This window comes from Halichoerus grypus, chromosome 7, assembly GCF_964656455.1.
Source record: "Halichoerus grypus chromosome 7, mHalGry1.hap1.1, whole genome shotgun sequence".
Classification (NCBI taxonomy): Eukaryota; Metazoa; Chordata; class Mammalia; order Carnivora; family Phocidae; genus Halichoerus; species Halichoerus grypus.
In genome coordinates, this window is record NC_135718.1 from 48,565,767 (window position 1) to 48,592,203 (window position 26,437).

At 45.5% G+C, this 26,437-nt stretch overlaps 1 protein-coding gene across 1 annotated transcript in view; it reads left to right on the forward strand.

The window, feature by feature from the left end:
- DLG5 (discs large MAGUK scaffold protein 5) overlaps window positions 1-26,437 on the forward strand; it is a 221,029-nt gene that overhangs the window by 180,309 nt on the left and 14,283 nt on the right. Inside the window, exon 32 of the transcript XR_013449724.1 lies at window positions 22,427-22,613. The gene's annotated coding sequence lies outside the window, so the exon portion shown is untranslated. The remainder of the gene's footprint in view (window positions 1-22,426; window positions 22,614-26,437) is intronic.

Below are 26,437 nucleotides of genomic sequence, written 5' to 3' on the forward strand. Positions count from 1 at the left end.
AAGATAAAAAGGAAGGGGCGCCTAGGTGGCTCAGTAGCTTGAGCATCTGACTCTTGATTTCAGCTCAGGTCATGATCTCATAGGTTGTGGGATTGAGCCCCACATAGGGCTCCGTGCTCAGCAGTCTGCTTGTCCCTCTCCCTCTGCTCCTCCCCACACGTGTTCTGTCTCTCTCTAAAATAAATAAATAAATAAATAAATCTCTAAAAAAAGATAAAAAGGAAGATAGGGCAGAAAAGAATCTTAATTTTCATATTATTGTATTTTGCAGTTTTAGATATTCTATTTTTTTTCCTTACATATCTATTTTGTCACTTTTTATAGTTTCTAGTTTTCTGCCCAAATGGTTTAGGTTGGCTTTTATCTCCTTGAGATAAAGTAACTAGTAAAACTTTATTTATTGACTTATGTTAAATAGTAAACATATATTTTATAGTCTCAGCTGACAATTCCATTATTTGAAATCCTTGTGGGCCTCACAGCATTATCCTCACATATGCCTGGTTATCTCTGACTGTGTGTTAGGCATTGTGGTGGGAAAACTATTGTCCAAGATGTGTTCTTATCTTCTGAGAGTGGATTTTCTATTGTGTTAGCCAGGTGACTGGGAGGACTACCAACCCAGGGCCTCCTTCATCCCAAGTTCATGTTCTGTTACTTTCTCAGAACCCCAAATAATCTGCAGCCAGATTTTCATCTGTGTGAGGGCTAGTTTATTTTTGCTTACTCTTATTTGTGGTGTACAGCTTTGAGAGGCCACAGCCCAAAGCCAGAAGTCATATATTGGGTCCCATACTTTGAGAGCTCTGGACTCTGACATTTCCCCCCATAGTCACTCGAGGCCACCAAAAGCCCCAAATTGCAGCTTTGCTTCAGGTAGTAGAGTCCAAAGTATCTCACTAGCCTCTCCAGTTCCAAGCCTTTCTGGGATTTTGGCCAGATCTTTTTTCTTTTTTTTTACTATCTTTTGAGCTCTGTGATGCTTTTAAGAAGATTTAAAAAAATGTTTTGTTCACCTTTTTAGCTATATTTGGTAAAAGTTTGGTCTGAATCACCTAGTCGGCTATTAGGGGAATTAAGTCTTAACACTGACATTTAAAATAAATATTTTTAGGGGCACCTGGGGGGCTCAGTCAGTTAAGTGTCTGCCTTTAGCTCAGGTCATGATCCCAGGGTCCTGGGATTGAGCCCCATGTCAGGCTCCTTGCTCAGCGGGGAGCCTGCTTCCCCCCTGCCTGCCACTCTCCCTGCTTGTGCTTGCTCTCTCCCTCTGTCTCTCTCTCTCTCTCTGTCAAATAAATAAAATCTTTAAAATAAATAAATAAAATATTTTTATTTAAAGAAACACTGACTTCCCTAGTTATAAGTTAAACCTGCTCATTGTATTGAATTTTGAAAACTCAGAACAGAAAAATAAAAATGAGAAAATATATTCCCTTGGAATACCACCAGATAAAAATATCTGTTAATGTTGTAATGTGTTTTGTTTTTGTTTTTGTTTTTTTATTATTTATTTGACAGAGAGACACAGCGAGAGAGGGAACACAAGCAGGGGGAGTGGGAGAGGGAGAAGCAGGCTCCCCGCAGAGCAGGGAGCCCGATGTGGGACTCGATCCCAGGACCCTGGGATCATGACCTGAGCCGAAGGCAGTCGCTTAACCGACTGAGCCACCCAGGCGCCCAATGTTGTAATGTGTTTAATTTCACTCTTTTTTTCCCCCCTTTTAATTAGAATTAGTATATGAATTCTAATGCATATACATTTTAATATCCTGCTTCTGTTTCTTAAAATCATATTGCCAGTATTTTCACTAGTGATTAATATTCTGTGAAAAAAATGGTTTTACTGGCTTCGTCATATCCCAACATAAGTATATGAAAATTTGTTTAGCCATTTTCCTACTGTTGGAGTTTTACAGAAATTATCATTTTCCTCATTTTTATAGTATGATTAGTATCTTTTCATAGAAATATTTTCCTTGATTTCTGAATATTTCCCTAGAATGGAATTACTTGGACAAAGAGTATGACTAGAAATGTTATTTATTTTTTTAAAGATTTTTATTAACTTATTTGACAGAGTGAGAGAAACAGCACAAGCGGGGGCGCAGCAGGCAGAGGAAGAAGTGGGGCTCGATCCCAGGACCCCAGGGTCATGACCTGGGCCAAAGGCAGACGCCCAACCGACTGAGTCACCCAGGTGTCCCTAGAAATGTTTTTTTTTTTTTTTTTAAGATTTTATTTATTTGACAGAGAGAGACACAGCAAGAGAGGGAACACAAGCAGGGGGAGTGGGAGAGGGAGAAGCAGGCTTCCCGCAGAGCAGGGATCCTGATGTGGGGCTCGATCCCAGGACCCTGGGATCATGACCTGAGCCGAAGGCAGATGCTTAACGACTGAGCCACCCAGGTGCCCCGAAATGTTTTTTTGATAACAAGAATTACTCATAGCCAATCCATCTCTTTGCCAATTTATCCTCAGCACATTCAGAGCTGTTGTCAGTGTAAATTCACCGTGAGTTATGGGTTTAAGGAAATATAATTGCAGAGAAAGTGGACCAGTCTTATTTCCTTGACGACTTGAGAAAAGTTTTCTGCTGAATAGGCAGGTACAGACAACTCTTCACTTTAAGACGGTGGTCCTTAACTCCAGTTGCATATTAGAACGCCCTCCACCCAGTTTAAAATGAATCCCCAGGGACAACACAAGCATCTATATATGTTTTTAATTCCTCAGCTAGTTCCAATATGTAGTCAGACTTAGGAACCACTGCTTAAAAGTGAAAGACAGTCTAGTCAGTGTTTAGTAGACAAATGAATTTTAACTGCTAACCTCTTAAAATACCTTTGATCTTTGCTTGCTTAGGATATGGGTTTGCTTCTGATCATCGTTATACTTCAGACCTAGGTGTGATGGATAAAATACAGGATGGGGGCACCTGGGTGGCTCAGTCGTTAAGCGTCTGCCTTTGGCTCAGGTCATGATCCCAGCGTCCTGGGATCGAGCCCCGCATCGGGCTCCCTGCTCGCCAGGAAGCCTGCTTCTCCCTCTCCCACTCCCCCTGCTTGTGTTCCCTCTCTCTGTCAAATAAATAAAATCTTTAAAAAAAAAAATACAGGATGCTTAGTTAAATTTGTATTTCAGATAAACAACTGATAATTTTTTATTTTTATTTTTTTTTAAATCTTTTTTTTTTTTAATGTTTTATTTATTTATTCATGAGAGTCAGAGAGAAAGAAAGAGGCAGAGGGAGAAATAGGCTCCCTGCCTAGCAGGGAGCCCGATGCGGGACTCGATCCCAGGACCCTGGAATCATGACCTGAGCCGAAGGCAGACGCTCAACCATCTGAGCCACCCAGGCGCCCCAACAACTGATAATTTTTTAAATAACGTATGTCCCAGATATTGCAAGGGATATGCTTATTCTAAAAATTACCCCTTTTGAAATCTGAAACTCAAATTTAATTTAACTGGATATCCTGTGCTTTTATTTGCTAAATCTGGCTGCACTAATCATGGTTAAACTTCAGGATACATGTGATTTCCCACAGCATTCTCCTCCTCTTGCTGAGGATTGGTATTGGACCTTCTGTTTTATGAAGAGGTTTGTGTCTCTTTCTGATTCTGTCTGCTTGGGACAGAAAACTGCATTCATCAACCTTCTGATGACACTCCATAAAGTCTCTCATGACACTCCATAAGGTCTTGGTGGCCTGTTGGCCTGTTCTAATGTCTGTTGTGGGAAGCTTTCACTTGGTATCCAGGAGGGTTCGTAATGGCCTTAAGGTATGTAATAGCCTCTTTAGACATAGAGAAAGAAGCTTCTAGCATTGCTACATGTCAATGAACAGAACTGTATGTTCTGGAGTAGGTTTTTGTTCAGAAAGCAGTCACTTGAACCTCTGTTAGCTATGCATAGGTAAGGGGGAAAAAGGTACAACAGACATCTTGGGGTGTTTGTGTAGAAAATGCTGCCGCTCTCATTAGCAGTCAGTCTCAGAGGGGCTGAGCCAATTTGCAGAAGTGACCCAGGGGGGTTTCTTGTGTGTAAAGGCACTTGGACCATAAGTTCCATCTCTCCTGAAACTTGAAGTTAAGGGGACCTGGTGAGCTCAGTTGGCATGGCCCTGCCCATGGCATTCTGGTAGGAAAGAATCCCAGAGGATCCAAAAGGGACCCACCAGAGAGGAAAAGGGGGTCTGGGTTGGTGGTGCTGAACCGCTAAGGGACTAGATGCCCTGTTGGAATCAGAGTCCCCCACCCCCAGCATGATTTGAGGAACAATATATCAGCAGGTGGTGAGAACTACAGAGGAAGTGAAGCCTCGGAGCTCCTGTGTAGGACCCCACTGTAGCTTAGCCGGGAACCTGAACCAGTAAGGGCATCCCCATCCCCACCCACAGACCACCTGAACCAGCCTTGCTGGATTGCCTCTCAATAGCGACACCTTGTGGTAGCATCTTGCAATGGCAGCAGGAGGTTGAGCTTGTTCTTTGGCTGGTGTGAGGAAGCAGGACCAAAGGAGTGGGATTTTGAGTACGGGGGAGGAGGGGGCGCTCAGGAGGGAGGGCCTAGGCTTCCTGTACATAAGGGTAGGTGCGTGCTTAGGCAATCACAAGAGGGGACTCTCCTGACTTCACATCTTTGCTCTGCTATGGTCTGTGAGAAGTCAGCAAGTTACTGCATCTCTTTCTGCCTCAGCTTCTCTATCTGCAGAATGACCCTAATAATAGTACCTACCTCCTCAGGTGGTCGTGAGGACTCAGTGAGTTACTGCACGTTAGAATCGTACGTGGCCCATCGTAGGCGCTCCGTGAATGGTGGAGGCTGATGTTGTCATTGTAAGGAGAGGTAGAAGGGGATGAGACGATATTGCCCCCGAGTCAGCTGCTGCCACAAGAGGGAGACGTGATGATTCTCACTTTGCAAATGATGTGACCTACTTTCAGAGAATGCAGGCCACTGGCACAAGAGCACATGGGCGCGATCTGAACCCTAGTCTTCCGGTTGGACTTGCTTTTCCTGGAAGCTCCAAATGACCTAATCACAAACCCAGTCTCCGTGATTCTTCAGGCATGATCAGTCACATCCAAAGCTCTCTTCATGGCAAGTGAATCTGCAGCCTAAGTGAGCCTCACAGGAGAAAAAAAAGCCCTATTCACATCACCTCTGAGTTTCCGCTTGAATCCGTGGTCTCTTTTCCAATTTCAGTGCCTCTGCCTTGGTTTAACGCTCATCTCTTGCCTGAACTCCATAGTCCTCTCCTAACTGGTTGTCCTCCTGGTCCTTCTCCCTTCCAGCCCCCGCCCCATGCAGCTAGAAGGGTGTTCTTTCTAAAACATATGTCCCCCACCTTTTGTGAGACTGTCCAGCCTGCCTAGCTGTGTACAATCGGACCTCCATCCCTGGCTGAGCCTTTTTCCTTCTCCCAAGAGCTAGGCTCTCTTTCTGTTCCTGAAGCTTTTGGACCCTTCTCCGGGGCCACTCACCATGTTTAACTGCCCTTTGCACTCAGTCTCTCCAGGAGACTGAATTCATTGAAGGCAGAGATTGTATGTGACCCGCTGGTGGTCCCCTTGGTGACTTGCATGGCACCAGGCTAGGAAGTGCTGATACATGGGACAGATCATCTTATTTACGATAAGGAGGTGGTCACTCCCTGAACTGAGGGTCGAATGCAACTCCTCAGTGCATCATGGGTAGTAAGAAACACATGCGAAGGGAACAGTTGGCCGTTATACACTGTATTGATGTGCCAATTCTCTGCCTTGTAAGAAACCTAAAATATTGCAATTTGGCTATACATCAGAGCTCTCTAATCAACAAGCAAAAGGAAAAAAATTATTATTGCCAGAATTAAGGACTTTGTGTTGATATCGGCGAGAAATAGTTCAAGTTGGAAAGTTGAGGCAGGTCCCGAATGGCAGGTCAGAAGCCAGAGTCCTGGAGTACTCTGAAGATTTATATGGGCATTCTGGGGGCATCCACAGCCACGCATCCATTCTCCCCATCGAAGGTGGCACAGAGGAGAGCTTAGGCACTGCTAACCAGAATACCTGGATTCAATCCTAGCTGAGCTGCACAAGCTGTGTGACCTAGAACAGCATCCTGAGCCTCTCTGTGACAAAGCTGACTCATGTGTAAAATGGGGATAAGCAAGCACCCCTCCCTTATGGTATTATTGTGAGAAGCTAATACCTACAAAGCGCTTAGAGCAGGGTCTGGCAAAGAGTCAGCACTACACGTGTGTTAGTTCTTATTATCATCGACCCAGGAAGCTCCATCCTAATCTTCTGAAAACAGCACCATGCAATCAGGTGCTCCAGGGGATGGGTGTCTTCCTTTCACCCACCGAGATGCTCCGCCCCCCACCCCGACACCATCTCCATGGTTCTTTTGCACACATCCGTGTAGCTCTGGCTTTGGAAAGAGACTCTCCCCATTGCCTTTCCTCCGTAGAGCTGGTTCACAAGCCACCTTTCCTCGAAGAGTAATTGCATCTGGACCGTCTGACCAATAGATCACCTTAATGCATCTGGCCCCGTGCCCTGTCTCCTGAGGATTAGCTCCCTTGTCTCCTTTTCTTGGCATTGCACGTTTAAAAACAAAAGCTTTCTGAGCTCTTGAGTTATATCTGCCCATTGTTTCTGTTGCCCAGCCATTCTGAAGAATGTGCTGTGTCGGGTTCTTCCATTATGGGCACTGAAGGTTTTCCCTGATATACTGCTCACATTGCATCATTTGCTTAATGATATATGTATGGAGTGCCTTTTCTGACACTTTTTCTATTAGTGTCTCCTGGGTGTGCTAGTTCCAGAGCAAAATGTGTCCTCTTTTCTCTATCCCTTGCCTCACCCACCTCTGTTTCTGGTGGTGTAGTGGACAGAGCACTGGGTTTTATGGTAGGAGGGGGCCTGGGTTCTGGATCCTTATTGTCCTCTTCCAATTGTGTGAACTTAAGCAAACCTTTTACCTCTTGGGGTCCAGGGTCTTCTGTTAAATGAGATGGTTGGACTAAGGTGATCAGTAAAGATCCTTCCAGCTCAGGATTGTTTAATGCTTCAACTCTTTCCCCACTCCTGATTTAGAGCTGACCATTCATAGACCCCTTTAAGGGAGTGGCAGGGGGAACCCCCATCTGCTTCAGTTGGGGGAGGCCCAAAGAGGGTGCCAGGCTGTATATTGCACCATAGAAATATGATGCCAGATTGTTCGGCCTGTGTTGCTACCTTCCAATATGGGCTACACTGATGCAGAAGATCCAAGTGTTCCTACTGGCATAGGTAATGATGACTTTTTGGGTGTCCAGTTTGAGATCTGGAGATCTTGTCCAGTTGCCAGTTAACCAACCTTTCAGAAAGACTGCTAGTAGCTCCCAAGGGCCTGAGACTGGCCTCTTGCTTCTCTTGCACCCCTGTGATATCCAGCATAGGGCCAGGTGCACTATGCATGCTCACTAAATAATTTTGGATAATGACAATAAGTCAATGGTAGGATGTGGCTGCTGAGAAACCTAATGTCCTCTCAGGCTGCATTAATAGAAGCATGTTAACTAGAATAAGGGAGGTGATATTGATAGCCTCGTTGTTGTATGCTGTAGAGACCTTATCTGTAGAACTGTTTCATTTTGATTACCCAGGAAAGCTGCATGAGAGTTGGGACCGTGTTTGCCTTTTTTTGCTACTATATGGCCTGTAAAAGCATTGGGCTGGCCAGATATCAGGCTTGCAATAAACATTTTGCCTGCCTGACAGAGAGAGCTTGTTCTCCTTCAAGATTACAAGGAGGGTTATCAGCATACCTTGTGGAGAGCAGCAGAAGTAACTTGGGGTTATTTAACCCAACCCAGGGAAGCCTGAGAGTTTTCTCTATTTAATAGAAAACATCTGTGTTTTCTCCTGCCCAACTAACACCCATTCACCCTTTAGTCATAGCATTCTGATTTTGTTTTGGAAATCCCGTTGAGCACAGCCCTGTGGGACTTGCTGATTCCATTGAATACAACCTTGGTGGGACGGTTTCTCGAGGTGCCCCAGGATCCTCAGCTAAGAGCGGCATACAGCCTAAGTGAGGTTTGCCTGCAGAGGTTTGCTGTCCGAGTGTGGTCCCCGCACCAGCAACACCAGCATTGCCTGGTAACTTGTTACAGATGCAAAGTTCCAGACTCCTACCTCGGAATCAGACACTCTGGGCATGGGACCCAACAATCTGCTTTTTAGGAAACCCTCCGGGTGATTCTGATGCTAAAGTGGGGCCCAGCATTATGTGAGAGTTTGTTGATTCCACCAAAACATTGAAAACAACCGGCACCTCACTGTCTGCTGGAAGCGGGGGTGGGGGGGGTGGGGGGGGCTGTTAAGAAGGCTGCAGGGGGTGCCCCTCAAGAGACTGCTCAGGGATCCTTGCTCTGAAGATCCCTGGAGTCTGTCCTATCAGGGACCCAAGTCTTCAGCTTTTGTTCAATTTTACGGGCTTCCTATCTTCCTCAAATTCATAAAAAAATAATAAACAATTTTTTTTTCTTCAGTTAGCTAAGAGTCAATTTCTGTATCTTAGAATCAAAGCGCCCAACTGACACTGGATGGGAAGGATTTGGTCAGATGAGCTGTAAGGTCTCTTCCAGCGGCACACTGTGAACAAGGGTCAATCCGTGACTGATTGATGGAATGAGATCAGATCTCCTTGACTTTGAGCTCTGAGAGGCAGTAAAATTAGAGCAGGGGAGAAAAAGAGAGGTGAGGAATGTGACCAGATCCTGATTCTAGGATGACTGGAGTTCTGGCTGGAAGAGGATTAGAACGAGCACCAGGAAACTTGTCCCCAGGGAGAGCTTCTTGGTTGACGGGCTGGGTGACCTCGGGATGTCATGGAACCTCCCCCAGGCACCATTTTTTTCTCTCTAATGGAAGGATTATTCCGTGTGCTTAGCTCATACCCCCTTCTGTAGCTAAATTAAAATGCACGTGTGACTGACGGCAGCCTTGGGGTGGCCCACATGGGGTGTCGCCTGTGGGGTTGTGTGCAATTAGATGAAGAAGGCTTTGTCTTGGTTCCTTACGCCAGATGCTTCTGTGTAGACCCTGCTGACTCACCACCAGCCCTGCCTTCCTGAGGGCTGGGCTGGGGGTCAGCTCAGCGCTAATACCATCTGCCTTCCCAGAAGTGCCCTGCTAGGAAGGGGGAGTGGATAGTTGGGGGGCAGGGTGGACAGGCATTTCGGGAAAGTATGCAGGGGTTCGGAAGGACCGGGACTTCTCTCTAGCTGATCTGCAGATTTACCGGAAGTGAACCCTTTCTAAGGAGAAACTGCTATAGATGAGGTCTACACGTGGAATTCGAAGGGCGGTGAAACTCCCATGCATTTGGAACAGGAAATGTTCAAAAGTGCCAGTTCACGTTGTTTTCATGGCTGTTTCGGGGCAGCCTGAGGGCAGGAGACCGAGCTCAGGAGCCACACGGTGCTGGGGCTTCGGGAGGCTGGGCGAATAGCCCTCTCTAGCTTTGTGCCCCTTGTAGCTCTCTCTGCCTCTCTCGGCTTCTCTTGGCCTCTCTGTGAGTCTTCCCGGTCCTCTTGTCTTCTGGTTTCAGCTGCTTGTTTCTGCACATTACTTTCTAGGGAAAAACCCATTTGGGTTGCAAGTGACTGATACCAACTCATCACAACTTGGGGACCCCAGGGGAACTTTATTGGCTTGTGGAATAAGATCCTGAATTTGAACAACCGGATCTCCGAAAGGGAGGAGTGCTGCTGGGTTTCAGAAATGACCAGAACGAGGGCTCGAGTCTGCTGGCAGAGCCCCGTCTTTGCGTCTCCCTGTGTGATGGTCTCGCTGCCTCTCACCACCGAGCAGCTCCTGCCGCACGAGGGAAGCCTGGCTGCCGACGGAGCCCTCGGTTCAGAGGGCGCCATTCCTACTACCGGAGGGGGGCTGGCCTTTACTCTCTGGCTTCTGGGTTGGATTGAAGAGAACACTCAGGTGACTAAAAATCACAGCTCATGACCGAGACTGTCCTGGCTCTGCCCGTGACTACCCGGGCGACCTTGCAGAAGTGACTTCGCCTCTTTGAATGGCAGTCTTCTCGTCTGAAAAATGGGGATGAATGCAGTGCCTACCTCAGAGAGGCAGATTTTGTCTGGTGGCTGGGAGGAGAGGTTGTGGGGCAGGCTGCCACTCTACAGTCTCAGTTTTGCTATTTAGAAGCAGGGTGACCTTGGGTGTCCCGCTTCCCGCATCTCTAAGACAGGGGAATTAATAGCACCTGCTCGCAGGGGTGTTGTGAGGAGTAAATGAGTGTGTGCTCCGAGGAGCGCAGAGCCGTGAATGCATCCCCCAAGCAATCAGTGTGAGCATTTCTTCCCTGCTATGTCCACCACTCTTGATGTCATTTCTACAGGGTCTCTGCGTGGCTGTGGGCTAGATAAAATCGATGAGGAGCTGCAGGCCATTCCCTCAGCTGGTGGCCATGCTGCTCCTTTCTCGTCTACTTCAGAATGTGAATAAGAACCAAGAGGGATGTTCTTGGAGGAATGAACCTGAATCTGTTTTATGTTTTTTAAATATAATCATTCTCAAGCCTTGGTTCCCTATTATGAGGGGATTGCTTTTTTTTTTTTTTAAAGATCTTATTTATTTGACAGAGAGAGACACAGCGAGAGAGGGAACACAAGCAGGGGGAGTGGGAGACGGAGAAGCAGGCTCCCCGCCGAGCAGGGAGCCTGATGCGGGCCTCGATCCCAGGACTCTGGGATCATGACCCGAGCTGAAGGCAGATGCTTAACGACTGAGCCACCCAGGCGCCCCAGGGGATTGCTTTTAAGAATAGAGTCTATTCTGAGCACTGTGTCAAGTGCCCCACATCCAGTATTTAATGTAATCGTTCCAACAACACAGTAAAGTGAGTGTTCGTAGCCCTCTCTTGCAGATTAAGGAAGCGTGCCTCTAGGAAGAATGGTGGTTTGCTAGAGGTCATGCACCTGGCTTATGGAGGCCCCGCTTGCCCAGCCCTAAAGCTCACACACTTGACCCCTGTCTCCGAGGCATCTTCTGCAGGAGGCTGGGCCAGGGTTGAGCTTGCGCGTCCCGGAGGCCCTGGAGGCCTCGGCCAGGCCTTTCCATCTGCTTCTCTCTCTTCCTCCTCCTCCTCGTGAGTCAGGCGACCCGATTGCCGGTAAGCTTCTCAACTCTGCTGGCTGGTGTTTCAGCGTGTTCACCTTTGTGCTCCTCTGGCCTGACGTGTCTCCCCAACTGGATGATAAGCTCTGGGTGGTGGACACTGTGCCGTCACATCCCTCCCGGAGGGCAGGGAACACAGCCCGCACTCTGAAGTGAGCCCGCCCACGGCTCGGGGTGGAGAGGGATGGAACGGAGCGCGCCAGTCCCGCTCCCCACCAGGCGGTGGCGCCAGTCTGCGGGCCGGGCCGGGCTCCCGGAGCCGCTGGGGCTGGTGGGGAGCTGGCCGTGCAGCCTCAGGCCTCCTCAAGGCCCCCACCTGGAGAAGCACCAGTTAGTGGCGGTATCTGTGGGGCCAGTGGGAAGGAGAGAGGCCCAGGGGCGTGGCCATTCGTGAGCCCTGCCCAGAAGTGCCCCAAGGGCTCCTGCTCTCCCAGGGACAGCCAGGATGGCCGTGTGGCCCCAGCCCTGCGGTACCCACAGAGCTGGGCCGGCCTGGGCTGGGCATCCCGGCTTCTCTGAGCCCGAGATGGCCTGAGCACCACCCACACCCTGAATGTGGACAGACAGAAATAATAGCTGAGGCCTGTCACAGCCTGGGACTGGGGATGTGTGGGGGTGGGGAAGGGCCTTTGGACCCAGGCCCCCAGGCACAAAGGGCCTCCAACTGAGACATGGAACACAACCTCCAGATTAGGGTCGATGTATGATGGGGGAGGTCCGCTGACAGGGCCCGCAGCACGAGGCCAGAACAGCTCCAGTTGTTAAATGTGAGCATTTAGGATGGCCCGTCATTTTGCAAGTCAGTTACTGCGTTTCTTCTTCAGATAACGGAAGAGGCCTGCCTGCACCCCGCCCCCCAGCCCTGTGTCTCTGAGCCCCGTTCCACCAGCCCTGGCCCGACTGGTCTGGGACTGCAGCTTCTCCCCTCACCTATAAACTGGCAGGAACGAATGAAATGACTCCAAGTTCTAGCTCTGTTGCTTAAAAAATAAAACGTAGAACCCTCCTCAGAGATGTGAGCCACTTGACAGCCACCTGATTTAGGCTGTCAGCCACAGAGATGTGGGTCACCTGATCTAGGCTACTATTCATTCATTCATTCATTCATTCATGCAGGATTGACCAGGTACTCCCATGTGCCAGGCCCCCTAGCAGGCTGTCACAGGCAGGGCCAAGAAACCCAACAGACAGCCCACGGCCTCGGTGGGATCTGAGGTTCAATGCAGGGAAACACTTGAGAAGGCACTTGCCACGTGGTGAGAAGTGCCCCAGTGGGGACATGGACATGAAGATCAAGGAGAGCTCCCTAGAGGAAGGGACCCCTAAGTGGAGGCCTAAAGGTGAGGGGTGGAGTTGGACACTGGGCCTCAAAAACTCTTTGTGTTTCAGGAGGAGGGCCTGGCTCTATGCCCTCCCTTCTTGATCACTCCCACTGCAGGAACCCGTGGTCCGGGGAGGCAGCAAGTCTATTTCCATCTGTCCACACTACAGTGTCCTGCACAGAGGATTAAAAATCTGTTGAAAGCTATCAACCTCCACAGGAAAAATATATATCCATAGGGGTCTGCCCCCATTAGGCCCACAACTGCAGGGGTTCCACGGCTGTGGAGAGGAGCCCGGGGTGAGAGCCTGTGGATTAGAGGCAGAAGAGGGGGTGCCACGCACGCTTTTGGAAAGTGCCTCCCTTCCTGAGCCACCGACCGCCCACCAGCTGCTCCTGTCAATCCGACTCGGAGGGGCCTTTCTGCTAACTCTGAACAGGGCGGGGAGGAGGGTGGAAGAGCCTGGAGGGGGGCTCTGACTTCTCCCCTTGCTCCCTCCTTGTGTGGCTCTGCTGGGATGGGCCTACTCCTCTCCAGGATACACTTGTGGTTTGGGACCCACAAGCCACAATGAGCACCCACAGTGAAACACCGCTTGCACAATGCGCTGGACCCGCATGGGGCGTGACACAACTGGTTTTCCCGCCAGGATGGCGTGAGCTGTGCCTGCTTGGGTCGGCATCCCTGCCTTCCTCACTGGGGGGGGCTCCGATGACCCCTCTGGCAGGGGGAAGCAGCAGGATGGGTTCCCAGGCCTCATGTCTCGGGGCCACCGAGGGACTGGCCTTTCTCTCTTTGCTGGGCTGTTTCAAGGGCCTGGCAGCTGGTCTTGGCAGAGTGCTAGGATGACAGTGGGTCTGAAAAACAGAGGGTCCCGGTCGTTGCTGCCAGGCCAGCATCTCATCCTCTCGGGGTCTGTCTGTGTCCCAGACCGCAGGACGGTGGTGGGGCGCACCGTGGAGTCTGGGATGCTGGGCTTGCAGTGCTGTTAATAACTTCAAAGTGTGGGAACAGTCCTTCAAACGACCCTCTGAACCCAGTTTGCTCTTGTAAGACAAGATGCTAGTACCCACCATGACTTGGGGACGGTGTGAAGACAGGAGATGAGAAATAACAAGAGCAGTAACAATAGCCACTACTTACCTGTGTGTGTCATGCCAGCCTCGTGGTCAGGGCTGCACATCCATGAACCAGGCACAGGACATAGGTGTGTGCTTTGTGAGCTGTCCACACACAGCCGAGCACGTGGTTACTGGGCGTGGGGGACCAACACTCTCCTGGGCTCCCCAGACCTAGGTGAGCCCCACAGCTATCCCAAGCCTCCTGTGCAGACCTGGACAAGCCTTTGTCCAATTCTAGTCCTCCATGCTTTGTCAATGAGGTGGTGGGGCCAGAGGACCCTAAGGGTCCATCCAGTGAAGCGGTCCGCCGAGATGGCGAGGGCAGAGGATAAAGGAGAACAAGGAGCTGGTTAGAGATGGGGGAAGATGGGGACCTGGTGGACCAAGATCTGACTTCCTAAGAGACCCAAATCCCACGAATCCTCCTTGTCAATAGTTCTTAGCCCCAAGGAGAGTGTGGTCCTTAGTGGTGAAGCCAAGGGGCTTTTGCAAACGAGCACACTCTCCTCCACTCACTCGGTGGGGATGCTCCACCTTCTGGAGTCAGCCACAGGTGTCAGATGCAATGAAGGTAGACTGCAGCCCCTAACTCTGTGAAAGCTCCGGAAGGACCCTTAGATCCAACTGGAAAGCCTTAGTAAGCAGCTCGTCTGCCCAAACCTAGGTCTGGTGACCATTTCCTCAGTGTTTGCCGTGTTATTAATAATGCTCACAAAATGCTCATGTAATCATCCTCACCCACAATCTATATTTTACTTCTCCAAGATATGTCCCATCTCCTGTCCATCTCCCTGAGCCAAGATAAGTAAAAGAAAGAGCCACATTTAATCAGCACTTCCTCCTTACCGGGCGTGTGTTAAGTGCTTTCTGTGTATTGTCTCCTTGAAGAGTTCTGTGAGGCAGAGTGGTTAGCTTCACTACTCTCCATACTTGAGGACGCTGATGCACAAGGAGCTTACGTAGCTTGTGTGAGGTCACACTTAGGGAGTGGCAGAGCCCAGATGCAAAAACAAGGGCTGTTGGACTCCACGGAACTTTGTCCTACCGAGTAAGAAGAGATTTTTGGGTTTAGTTTTTATTCTTGTCCCTTTTATTGATCCGACACGGCCAGTGTGCTTCGCCGACTTCAGGTTAACGGTGATGTCCTCCCCAGGAGGCTGGCAGCTCCCATTCTGTTCCTTCCACTCCTGCCTGTCTGCCTTATAAATTTGGGAAACCCAGGTGTCCTCACAGAGAGAGCCACGGGCCAGGGAGCTGCTGGTGGCCTCCACCTTCTTCTTCTGACCACAGCAGGACTCAGCCCACCCAGCCCCACCCCCTGACATCAAAGCAGATGGGATGGGGATCTTGCTTGTTAATGGAGAGACTTCTGGAGGAACGAAGGAGGTATTTCCGGAGTACGGGGATCCCAGAGGACAGTGATCAAGGAAATTGGGAGTGAGTCTGGTGAGGTTTCACTGAGTATGGGCCTGAAGGTAGGCATTTGTTACTTAAATTTAAAAGTTGAAAACAAACAAACAAACAAACAAAAAAACATTTTGAGAACAGCCATGGGATGAGAGAAAGAGACTCTGAGGACAACAGGTGGAAATGGAAATGTTTCTTCCTGTTGGCTTTTTTTTTTTTTTTCCTGGGTGGTAGGGGAGGAAGAGTGGGAGGGGAAGGAATTATTCCTTGTAGCACCAGACCAGTTGAGTGAGCTTGTTTGCCGCTTCTCCAGACCCACAGTGATTGCCCTGTTCCTGGTTAGACGGGAGGGAGGTCCAAGGCCGCTCAGAGAGCAGGTGTCCCCATGTCGTGGAGACATAACCCTGCTTTTTGGGGATTCCCTCCTGTCTTGCCCAAGACTCTCACTCTCCTCCTCTTCTGGTCTTTCAGGAACTGAGTGGTAACCCAGTCACAGTGAAGAATAAGAATTCTTGGGGCGCCTGGGTGGCTCAGTCGGTGAAGCGTCCGTCTTCAGCTCAGGTCATGATCCCAGGGTCCTGGGATTGAGACTGGAGTTGGGCTCCTTGCTCAGCAGGGAGTCTGCTTCTCCCTCTCCCTCTGTGCTCTCTCTCGCTCTCACTCTCTCTTAAATAAATGGATAAAATCTTTAAAAACAATAAAAAAAGAATAAGAATGCTTAATAGCTTACTGCTCCCCAGAGGTGCTGAGGGGCAAGGTGGGGGTTGCATTTCGACTGTCAAGTTAAGGGAATGGTAGAATTTCACATGTCAGTGAGCGGCCTGGGGGAGGGGTACTCAGATGCTGGATGTTACTACAGCTGCTGTTCTCAAAATGTTTTTTTGTTTGTTTGTTTGTTTTCAACTTTTAAATTTAAGTAACAAATGCCTACCTTCAGGCCCATACTCAGTGAAACCTCACCAGACTCATTTCCAATTTCCTTGATCACTGTCCTCTGGGATCCCCGTACTCCGGAAATACCTCCTTGGTTCCTCCAGGAGTCTCTCCATTAACAAGCAAGATCCCCATCCGTATCCCCATTGCTGGGGGCTCAGTTCTGAGGGCCAGTCCCTCTGAGATCCCAGGCCTGATGGGCACAGAGGAGGGTGACTTGGGGACACCATGGCCATTGCCCTCTTTGATGTCAGCCCAAAGCCTGGTTGTATCCCTAACATGAAACCTATATTGTGGACAAGCCCTCTGAGTCCTCAGAACACCTTCTGTTTGGCCGCGGGCACAGGTGGTGTGGCCCAGTGGAGAGCGCACTGAGCTTAGAGTAGGGACACCTGGGCGTGTGTCCCATCCCTGTCTGCCATTTTTCTACCATGTGATCTTGAGCGAGTCGTTTTGTATTGCTGGCTTTCTATTTCCTCATCTACTATAACTCTTGACCACAGTGAGAGAATCAAAGGAAGTACAAGTAAAAGTGCTTTACACTGAATGGGGATGTGTCTGCTGGGACGCTTCCAGTGAACAAGTTAAAGAAAGCAAAGCCCACTGGCTTAAATAATAAAGGTGATGTATTGATTCCTGTAACTGGAAAACCCAAAGCCTGGGCAGACACTGGCCCCGGGGCTCCCTGGGCTCCTCTCAGCTCTGTCCTCCTCCCGGTGCGGTGTCGTCCTGAGGCTTGGCTGAGGTGGCTGCAGGGGCCACAGGTTCTCGCTACACCCACAGGAAAAGAGAGATCCTTGAGAAGGAGGGGGAGATGTCCCCAGATCAGCCACCAGGCCTGCTGCTGTATTTCACACGTCTGAACTGGGCCCTATATCTGTTATGGTCTCTGAGGGGGCCTCCAGTGAATGACTCCTTGTCTCTATCCGAGTTACAAAAATTTTGATATATAAAACAAAAGAGTAAAATAGTACTTTTAATCCTGATACTGTTGGAGGCTATTGCCTAGGGTGAGAACACGGTGGGCCTCCTTCCAGAACCCCCCAGTAAGGATAGCCTGCTCACCCAGTTGGGGTCTCCCCATGTGGGCAACCTGTCAGCTGAGTAAGTCTCCTGGTCTGGAGAAGCAGAGGTGACTGCGTGCTCTCCATGGGCAGTTCACTCAGACAGGAAGAAGAGCTGAGCTGGGCTGAGCATGCCCAATTTATTCTTCCCTGGTTTTCATTTAGAGAGATTACTTTGCTTCTCCTGGGATGCAGTGAGTAAGGGGGTAGATAGAGGTCAGAAACCACATTAATGGATTTTCTAAGGGAAGGAATTATTAGGAAAGGGGAAGATACATTTCTCCTCCCCTAGCCCCTCAAATCTCTGTACCAGAACCCATCCATGTGGCCAGGAGACTATCGTGCACTAATTAGCTTAGGCCCGGTTTAACTGAACTAATCAGTATGGCGGGGGGGAGGGGGGTGCAGTGGTGGGATCACACCAGTCGGTTTGGAACATTATGGGGCCAATGTGGAGCTGTAGCTGAGGGGACTCCCCCGCACACTGTTCTGTGGGTACTAGACGATGGGAGTTTGGTACAAGAGATACTGGGAAGATAACGTTCACTTCAGTAATATATGAAATAGTTTAGTGTTTATTAAAGCCAAGCGCAATGACAAGAAGGTTTAATCTCAAAAATCAAATAAACTGAGATTTCCATTTCTGGCCACATTGGAGGAATTATACAAGAGTAACCCTTCTTCCATAAATAACTACAAAACTAGAAAAAAAAATAAGTGTTTTCAGACATTGGACAATAGCCAGTGGAGCCCTGCCATCACCCTGGCTTTCTGCCTGGAGGCATTTACTAGAACCCAGCACAAGGAGGAAGGCCCAAGGGAGCTCAGCAGTCTCACTGAGCTGGGCAAGCAAAGTCTTGACTGCAAGGAGGCTGAGGCATCTGGCATTTGTGGGGCAGAGTATTGAAGAGGAGAGCAGACACAAAGCTCTGGAAATCTCCCAGAAGGAGATTTTCATGAGGTGATGAAAATGTCCTGGAGTTAGACGGAGGTGATGGTTGCCCAATTTTGTGAATATATTAAAAACCAATGCATCAGACACTTTATTTTTTTTTTTTAAGATTTTATTTATTTACTTGAGAGAGAGAGAGAGCACAAGAGGAGGGAGGGTCAGAGGGAGAAGCAGACTCCCCACTGAGCAGGGAGCCTGACGTGGGACTCGATCTTGGGACTCTGGGATCATGACCTGAGCTGAAGGCAGTCGCTCAACTGACTGAGCCACCCAGGTGCCCCCATTAGACACTTTAAAAGGATGGATTTTATGATACATGAATTACACCTCAATAAAAAAAAAAGTGGGGGGGGCAAAGAGGATCCCCTTAAGTCTTTGGCTGAATACTAAGCTGGTCATGTGTAGGGTAAGACCCCAGAAGAACAGATAAAGAACAAATACTGGCGAATGGACAACAAGCAAGGAGCTGAATAACTACCAGATCATGTACAAGGTTGGAAGACTTTTGAGTTAGGACCACCCAGAACAAGAAACCTCTGTGAATACTGTGAGCTCTCAGGAGGGACTTCACAAAGATCATATCTTAGACGAGGGGTTAAACTATCCCTATAGCAAAGGCTATCCTAGATGTACTTTGACAAAGCTTTACAAAAATTGTTTTGAAAGTAGCAAGCACATCCACAAGTGAATGTCAGAACAAAATAATATTTTTAAAGAAAGACAGCAAATTCCAGTACTCAAGAACATATCATTCATAATGTTCAGCATCTAATGATACATTTTTTTAAATCAAAGGGAAAAAAATGCAGTTGATAGACCTGGAAATGGTAGCGATGGTAGAATTAGCAGGCACAGACTTGCAAACAGCTTTTATTTGAAGAAATAAGGACTGAACGTTTTGCAAATAGGATGAAAGGTATATACAGATATGAGAATTTCAACAATGACAAGCAGAATAAATGCAAAGAAAATCACACCAGGCACTTCAGAGAATGGCTGAAAACTAATGATAAAGAGAAAAAAAATCTTAAAAGCAGCCAGAGGAAAAGAATTACACATAGTGGAATGAAAATCAGGATGACTGTGGCTTCTCATCAGAAACAAGGCAAGCCAGAGATAATGGAAAAATCCAACCTTCCTTCTGTAGGCAAGGAAATTGTGGCTCACAGAGATGAAGATATATGCCTAAGTCATTCTGTAGAGTGGAGTTAAACTCTGGTCTTTTGACTCTAAAGTCTGATTGTTTTTTTTCTTTTTCCCAGTTTGCCCCTTTCTAACTTATTATGACAATATCAGTAAAGTTTTTGTGAGAATTAACATGTTGATTGTAAAAAAAATTAATATATGAAAGTGCTAAGAAGTAAGTAAAAATAACCTGAAATCCTCCCATCCATTGATAATCATTCATAGACTGGTAACAATGCATAAATAAACATGCATCTGTATACAATGTAACGAGCATGGATCAAACTCCATGTGACTAAGACTGCTAATTGCCTGCCAAACATATATTCTCATCTCCTCCCTTGGTAACAGGGGCTTTGGGCATTATGCCCAGTTGCAAAATTCCCTTTCCCAGGCTCCCTGACTGATGGGAGTGGTCAGGTGATGTGGCATGCTAGGGCTCCTGGCAAAGCTGCTGTGGCCCCCCCTCCCCAGGATTCCCAGATCATAGGAATGATGGCTGAAGCTCCAGGAGTCATATTATGGCCTTGAGGGTAGAAACTGCCTTCCAAGGATGGCGGAACAGAAGCACTGAAAGATCCAGACAGAGCCTCTGATGATTTCCAGGAACTGCCATCCCAGCCTGGATTGTCTGTTTCTAGCTTCTTTTTTGTAAGAGAATAAACCATGAGTCTGTTTAAGTCATTGGGCTTAAAGAACTATGTACCCCTGTGGAGGTTTTCAAGTTGACATCTATAATTTTTTATAAGTTTAAATAGTTGCAAAGAATGTAATTCTGACTTATTGAAACCTTTTACATTCTAAAGCTGTCACATCACTTTAAAATGTATTTAAAGAAATAAAAACTTCATAGTAATCTAATACCATCATTTAAAAAAATACACAAGCAAATGTGGTATAGATATACAATGGAACGTTACACAGTCATAAAAAAGATGAGGGCACTGGGTGGCTCAGTTGGTTAAGCAACTGCCTTCGGCTCAGGTCATGATCCTGGAGTCCTAGAATCGAGTACCGCATCAGACTCCCCGCTCGGCGGGGAGGCGGGGAGTCTGCTTCTCCCTCTGACCCTCCCCCCTCTCATGCTCTCCCTGTCTCATTCTTTCTCTCTCAAATAAATAAAATCTTTAAAAATAAATAAATAAATAAAATTAAAAAGATGAGATTGTGCCGTTTGAGACAACATGGACCGACCTAGAGGGTATTATGCTAAGTGAAGTAAGTCAGACTGAGAAAGACAGATACCATATGATTCCATTCATAAGTGGAATCTGGAACAGAGACAAATGAACAAACAAAGAGCAGAATCAGACCTATAAATACAGAGAACGAATTGATGGTTGCCAGAGGGGAGAAGGGTGAAGGGTAGAACAAAATGGGTGAAGGGGAGTAGGAGATCCAGGCTTCCAGCTATGGAATGAATAAGTCACGGGAATAAAAGGCACAGCATAGGGAACACAGTCAATGACATTGTTGATGGCAATGTAACGGGACAGGTGGGAGCTACACCTGTGGTGAACGTAATATATAAACTTGTTAAATTACTAATGTAACATTGTACGTCAACTGTACTCAAATAAAAAACACACGAACAAAATCTTTAGCAGATTTTAGATCATTCATTTTTTTTCTTGAACTCTTATGTCCATTCTATGTACCTTATAGAATTTCATTCTAACATGTTTTTTATGCTTAAAAGTCTTTTATAGATTACCTTGTGTCTCTGCAATAAGATTATACACACACACACACACACACACATATTAAAATCGTGTAACCATGTATCTTTAGAGATTGAAAATTTTGACCTGGATTGAACTACATTGCAATTTTAATGAATATACAATTGAGCAAAACAATATAAAGTTTTTATAAATAATAAACCTGTAACTTAAAAGTTGGATATCCATTTCTTAATAACATGAATTAGGCATTTAAAAATTAATTGGTTCAGGGGCGCCTGGGTGGCTCAGTCGTTAAGCGTCTGCCTTCGGCTCAGGTCATGATCCCAGGGTCCTGGGATCGAGCCCCGCATCGGGCTCCCTGCTCAGCAAGAAGCCTGCTTCTCCCTCTCCCACTCCCCCTGCTTGTGTTCCCTCTCTCTCTCGCTGTGTCTCTGTCAAATAAATAAAATCTTAAAAAAAAATTAAAAAAAAAAAAAAAATACTCTTCTCAGTAACTTTAAAAAAAAAAAAAAAAAAAAAAAAAAAAAATTAATTGGTTCATTTATCTGTGGTTGAGTATCATTTATCTGTGGTTGAGTATTATTGTTAGAACGAGACAGGGTTCAGCTAATTTCTCTCCCTGTTGATGGTTTTTGTAGAGGTAAGCCCTAGGAAACCTCATTCACATAAACAGGTAAATAGAAATAGAACTTTTTTTTTTTTTTTAAAGATTTTATTTATTTATTTGACAGAGAGAGACACCGCGAGAGAGGGAACACAAGTAGGGGGAGTGGGAGAGGAAGAACAAGCTTCCCGCGGAGCAGGGAGCCCAATGTGGGGCTTGATCCCAGGACCCTGGGATCATGACCTGAGCCGAAGGCAGATGCTTAACCATCTGAGCCACCCAGGCGCCCCTAAATAGAACATGTTTTGTTATAGCATTGTCATATAATTCTTTGAACTTTTTATGAGATACATGCTAAAAATCACAATGATATATATATCAAAAAACCATTTTTAACATTTTATCAGCTAATCCTTTGACTAAGTCCTTCTTTAGTTTTGTTGAAAACAAAGAATTAGAAACCATTGATTTGCAAACGATTTGCAACTCAGTCATTAGAGTAATTCACATTCTCAGTTTCTGGGAAGTACATCACAAAGGCTATGTACCAAGACCTATCAAATGACTATTAATTACCCTCTCATTCCTTCACAGGGCGACATTTGTATAAACTGACATTCACAAAAGGAGTTGGGAAGAATCCAAACATAAATTTCAATTTGCCTTTATCAACATAATATTTTTGATGCAATGCCTTTGTCACAGTGCAAGCTTTCAACATATTTTCATCCAAACCTTTGGAAAATGTCCACCGAATATCCTAGCTGACAAAGCTGGTTCTCATTGCCAAATCAATTAGCCAAGTCAAATTTCCTTATTTTGAAATATGACGAACACTCAGAAAAGTCTATAAAGCAAAACTTTATGGGTCAATAAATAATAAAAAAGCAAACGCATTTACTTATCACTCTTTGCCAGCATCTCTGAAACCTCACCTCATGCCCCTTCCTGCTGACCTCTCCCTCCCATTCTCCTAAAGGATACTGGGGCGCCTGGCTGGCTCAGTCGGTAGATCATGTGACTCTTCATCTCGGGATCATGAGTTTGAGCCCCTAATGGGACGTAGAGATTACTTAAAAAAAAAAAAAACAACCAAAAAAAAAAAAAACCACCAAGCAACTATGTATAACTTTCTCCTAGAGGATACCACTATCTTGACTTCTATGGTAAGTATGCTCTTCTTTATAATTTTGCCATATGTGTACTCATTCCTAAACAATACAGTTTTGCCTCATTTTGAATTTTTATAAATAGAATCTTACTATGTGTGTGTTTTTTTGAAATGTGTATCTTAATATCGTTTGAGAAATTCATGCATATACTTCTATGTAGCAGGAGTGTGCTACAGTTTTGTTTTGGTGTAGTTGACCGTTGTATGAAGTTACCACAATATACTTGCCCATTCTGTTATTAATGGACATTGGTGTGATTTCCAGTTTGGGGCTGTAGGAATCCCATTGCTATGGTTGTGCATTTTGTTCCACCAAACATCGAATTGCTGAATTCTAGCGTGTGCCTGTCTTCAGTTACGGTACATAGTGCTAACCTGTTTTCCAAAGTGGTCATACCAAAATTACACTTCTACTCTCAGTATGAGAGTTCCCATTGCTTCCCAGCCTCACCCACACTTGGATTCATCAGTTCAAACAGTGTATATTGGTATGTTTTTGTAACGCCTATATATTTGTCAGCCTTTGTACTTTTGTACTTCCTGCCCATTCTGGTGGGCATATAGTGAAATCTCACTGTGATTTTAATTTGCATTTCTCCGATAATAAGTGGGGCTGAGTTCCTCCTGTGAATTGTTTGTTCAAGACTCTTGCCATTTTTTCTCTTGAACTGTTTGTTTCTTGCTGTTTTGTAGGAGTTCTTTTTATATTTTGGATGTGATCCCATCATCAGTTATATGCATTGCAAAGATCTTCTCCCATTCTGTGGTTTGTCTTTCAATCTTTAAATGGCTGCTTTGGATGAACATGAAGTTCTTAATTTACTGGGGTCCAAATAACCGTCTTTTCCTTATTGGTTAGTCTTTCTGTGTTTTGATTAGGAAGATTTTTTTTTCTACACTAGGGCCATGAAGATAGTTTCCCATATTACCTTCTAGAAGCTTTATTGTTTTCTTTTACATTCAGGTTTACAATATACCTGGAATTAATTTTTGTGTGAAGTGTGAAGTAGATATTTCATTTTTTTTCTCACTGTATGGATACCCAATATCTAGCATTATTTATTAAAATACAGTTCCTTTTCCACTCTGTTTGAGAGCCACATTTGTTAAATTGTGTGTGTGTGTTTGTATGTATATCTGTGGGTGTGCTCATGCCTTGCAAGATTTCTGGGTCTTCTGGTCTATTCTTTGGGTTGATTTGTCCAACCCTGTGTCAAAACAACCCTGTTTTAATTACTGTGCTTTTATAACAGATCTTGATATGAAGTCAAGCATGTTGCCCCAACTTCTTCTTGAACATCTTGGAATTGTGTTAGTTTGGGTCCTCCAAGAAGCAGACACTAAGATGGCACTAAAAATTAATAACTAAATGTCATTAAGAGAAATGCTTATGTGAGAGAAACCGGGGAGGGCGCTTCCTAAGGCCGGGGAGCTGTTGGACTGCCGCACAATCGGCTTCCAAGTAAAGCGAAGAGAAAATTGGGTGGAATTGGAAGCGACTGTGTCGTCAGAGAAAGGTTTGATAATACTGGAGATTCCTAAAGCTAAAGCTGGCAGTCAGAAGGGTCCCTGCCTCCCAAGAGCAGGTCTGCTGTAGTTTCCCTAAATGCATGCGGTCACTGGGGTCCTTGGTGGGTTATTTTCGTTGTAGTTGGAGGTCTGCAAGACACGCTTGTGGCAGCCACAGTCTACCCTTGTGGTGGGCGGATTTACTTCTCCACACAGGTTTGGAAAAGTTCTTTATTAGGATTTGATCAAGATTGCATTAAATATACAGAACAGTTTGGGAAGCATTGTTATCTTTAAAATAGAAGTCTTCCAATCCACGAGACTCATTCCCAGCTTTGTGTATTTTATATCTTCTTTTATTGATCATCTTAGTGTTTCATTGTTTTTCTGCAAGGTCTTATACTCAGATGAATTCCTAAGTATCAGGGTTTTCTTTGTTTTGTTTTTTGCTATTTGTTGCTAGTATATATAAATGCAATTGATTTTTGTCTATTGAGATTTTATTAAACAACCTAAACTTATTATTAATTCTGACATTTTATTTGCACATTATTTTGCATTTTCTCTGTACACAATCAAATTATCTGTTCCTGATTGTTTTTATTTCTTCCTTTTTCATCCTGTGTCTTTTATATCTTCTTCGTGCCTTTTATATACCGGCTACTTCCTGTACCATGTTGAATTGAAGGGAATGTGTTTGTCTTGTTCCAAATCTCAAAACGGAAAATTTTCCACATTTTATGAGTAAATTAGATTATGCTGAATGCTTTTTGTTTACTTCCCCAGATCCATTCTCCATACTTTTCCAGCTGTACTGTACCCCAAGAGGCAACTTGGGGTAGGGACTGGGTCAATGGGCTCCATTGCCCTTTTGGTTTAGATTGGTTGTGGCCAATTATAGGCACTGATGTGAGATAGGGTAGGGAGGAGAATTGCGCTGAGGTATTTAGTCCCCAGACTACCTCACTGCCATGTCACGTAGACGAGGTGTGTCCTACCAAAGGCCACAGCTTATGTCATGTAGCCCCCTCCATATAGCCACTCATCCCATTTTATAGTAGTTGCTCCCTTCTCTCGCCTCTTCAGTTCCTTCTGCCCATTACTAGTTCTAGGATACTACATTACACCTTGTTAGTTTCTTTAAATGCTCCCCCACCTTTGTAAGCAGTCATTGTATTAAACTCTTCAGGTCACCCCATCTGAGGTTGCCACCTGCCTTCTAGAACAATCTAGAATTCTTGAATCTCTAGAACAATCGAAGTCTATGTACATTTTATCAGATAACAAAGTTTCCTGTTATTCCTATTTGTCTGAATTTTCTTAAAACGTGTGAATCCATGTTGAGTTTTATCGAATGCTTTTTATGAATCTATTGAGATGGTAGCGTGATTTTTATCCTTTATTTAGTTATTGTGGTATATGGCACAGTGTTAAGCCGTCTTTGTGTTCTTAGAATAAAACTCAGTGTGGTCATGGTGTATTATCCTTTTTAGAGACAGTTGAAATTAACTTGCAAATATTTTATTAATGAATTTTGCCTGAATAAAATATTAAATCTCAAGAACAAGATTTGGCCCATAGTTTGCCTTTCCCTTAGTATTTCTGTCAGTTTTGGTATCAAAATTCTGTAGGCTTCATAATATGAGTTGGACTGTGTTTCTTCTTTTTCTAATATCTGGAAAAATTTGGCATTATTTCTTTGTAAATGTTTAAACTCCATGTAGAAGGCAGATGAACAGAAAATTGAGGCAATTCGAATTTATATGCTCAATAACTTAGCCTCAAATACATAGTAAAAATTGACAAACTAAAAGAAAAAATTGACAATCATAATCAGATTTTAACACACTTCTCTGTGTAACTGATTAGGTAATTAGACAAAAGTAAAAAAGATTTAGACACAATTAGCAAACCAGAGCCAATGGATATATGGAACATAGCACCCAATAACTTTAGAACACACGCTGTTTTCAAACTTACATAGAATATTTATAAAAACTTGACCATATCCTGGGCCATAAAGCAAGTATCCAAAAAAATGTCAAAGGATTAAAATAATGCAGAGGGTTTTTTCCCCTCCCAATATTAAAAAAAAAAAAAAGAAAGAAATGAACTAGAAAAAAAATAATTAAAAACTTTACCATAAATTTGGAAATCTAAACCTTGCTTTTAAATAAACATAAGCCAAAGGAATAATCACAATGAAAATTGTGAATAATTTGAAACTGAATGATAATGAAAATACTATATACCAAAATATGTAGGTTACAGCTAAAGGTATGCTTATGGGGAAATGTATAGCCTTAAATG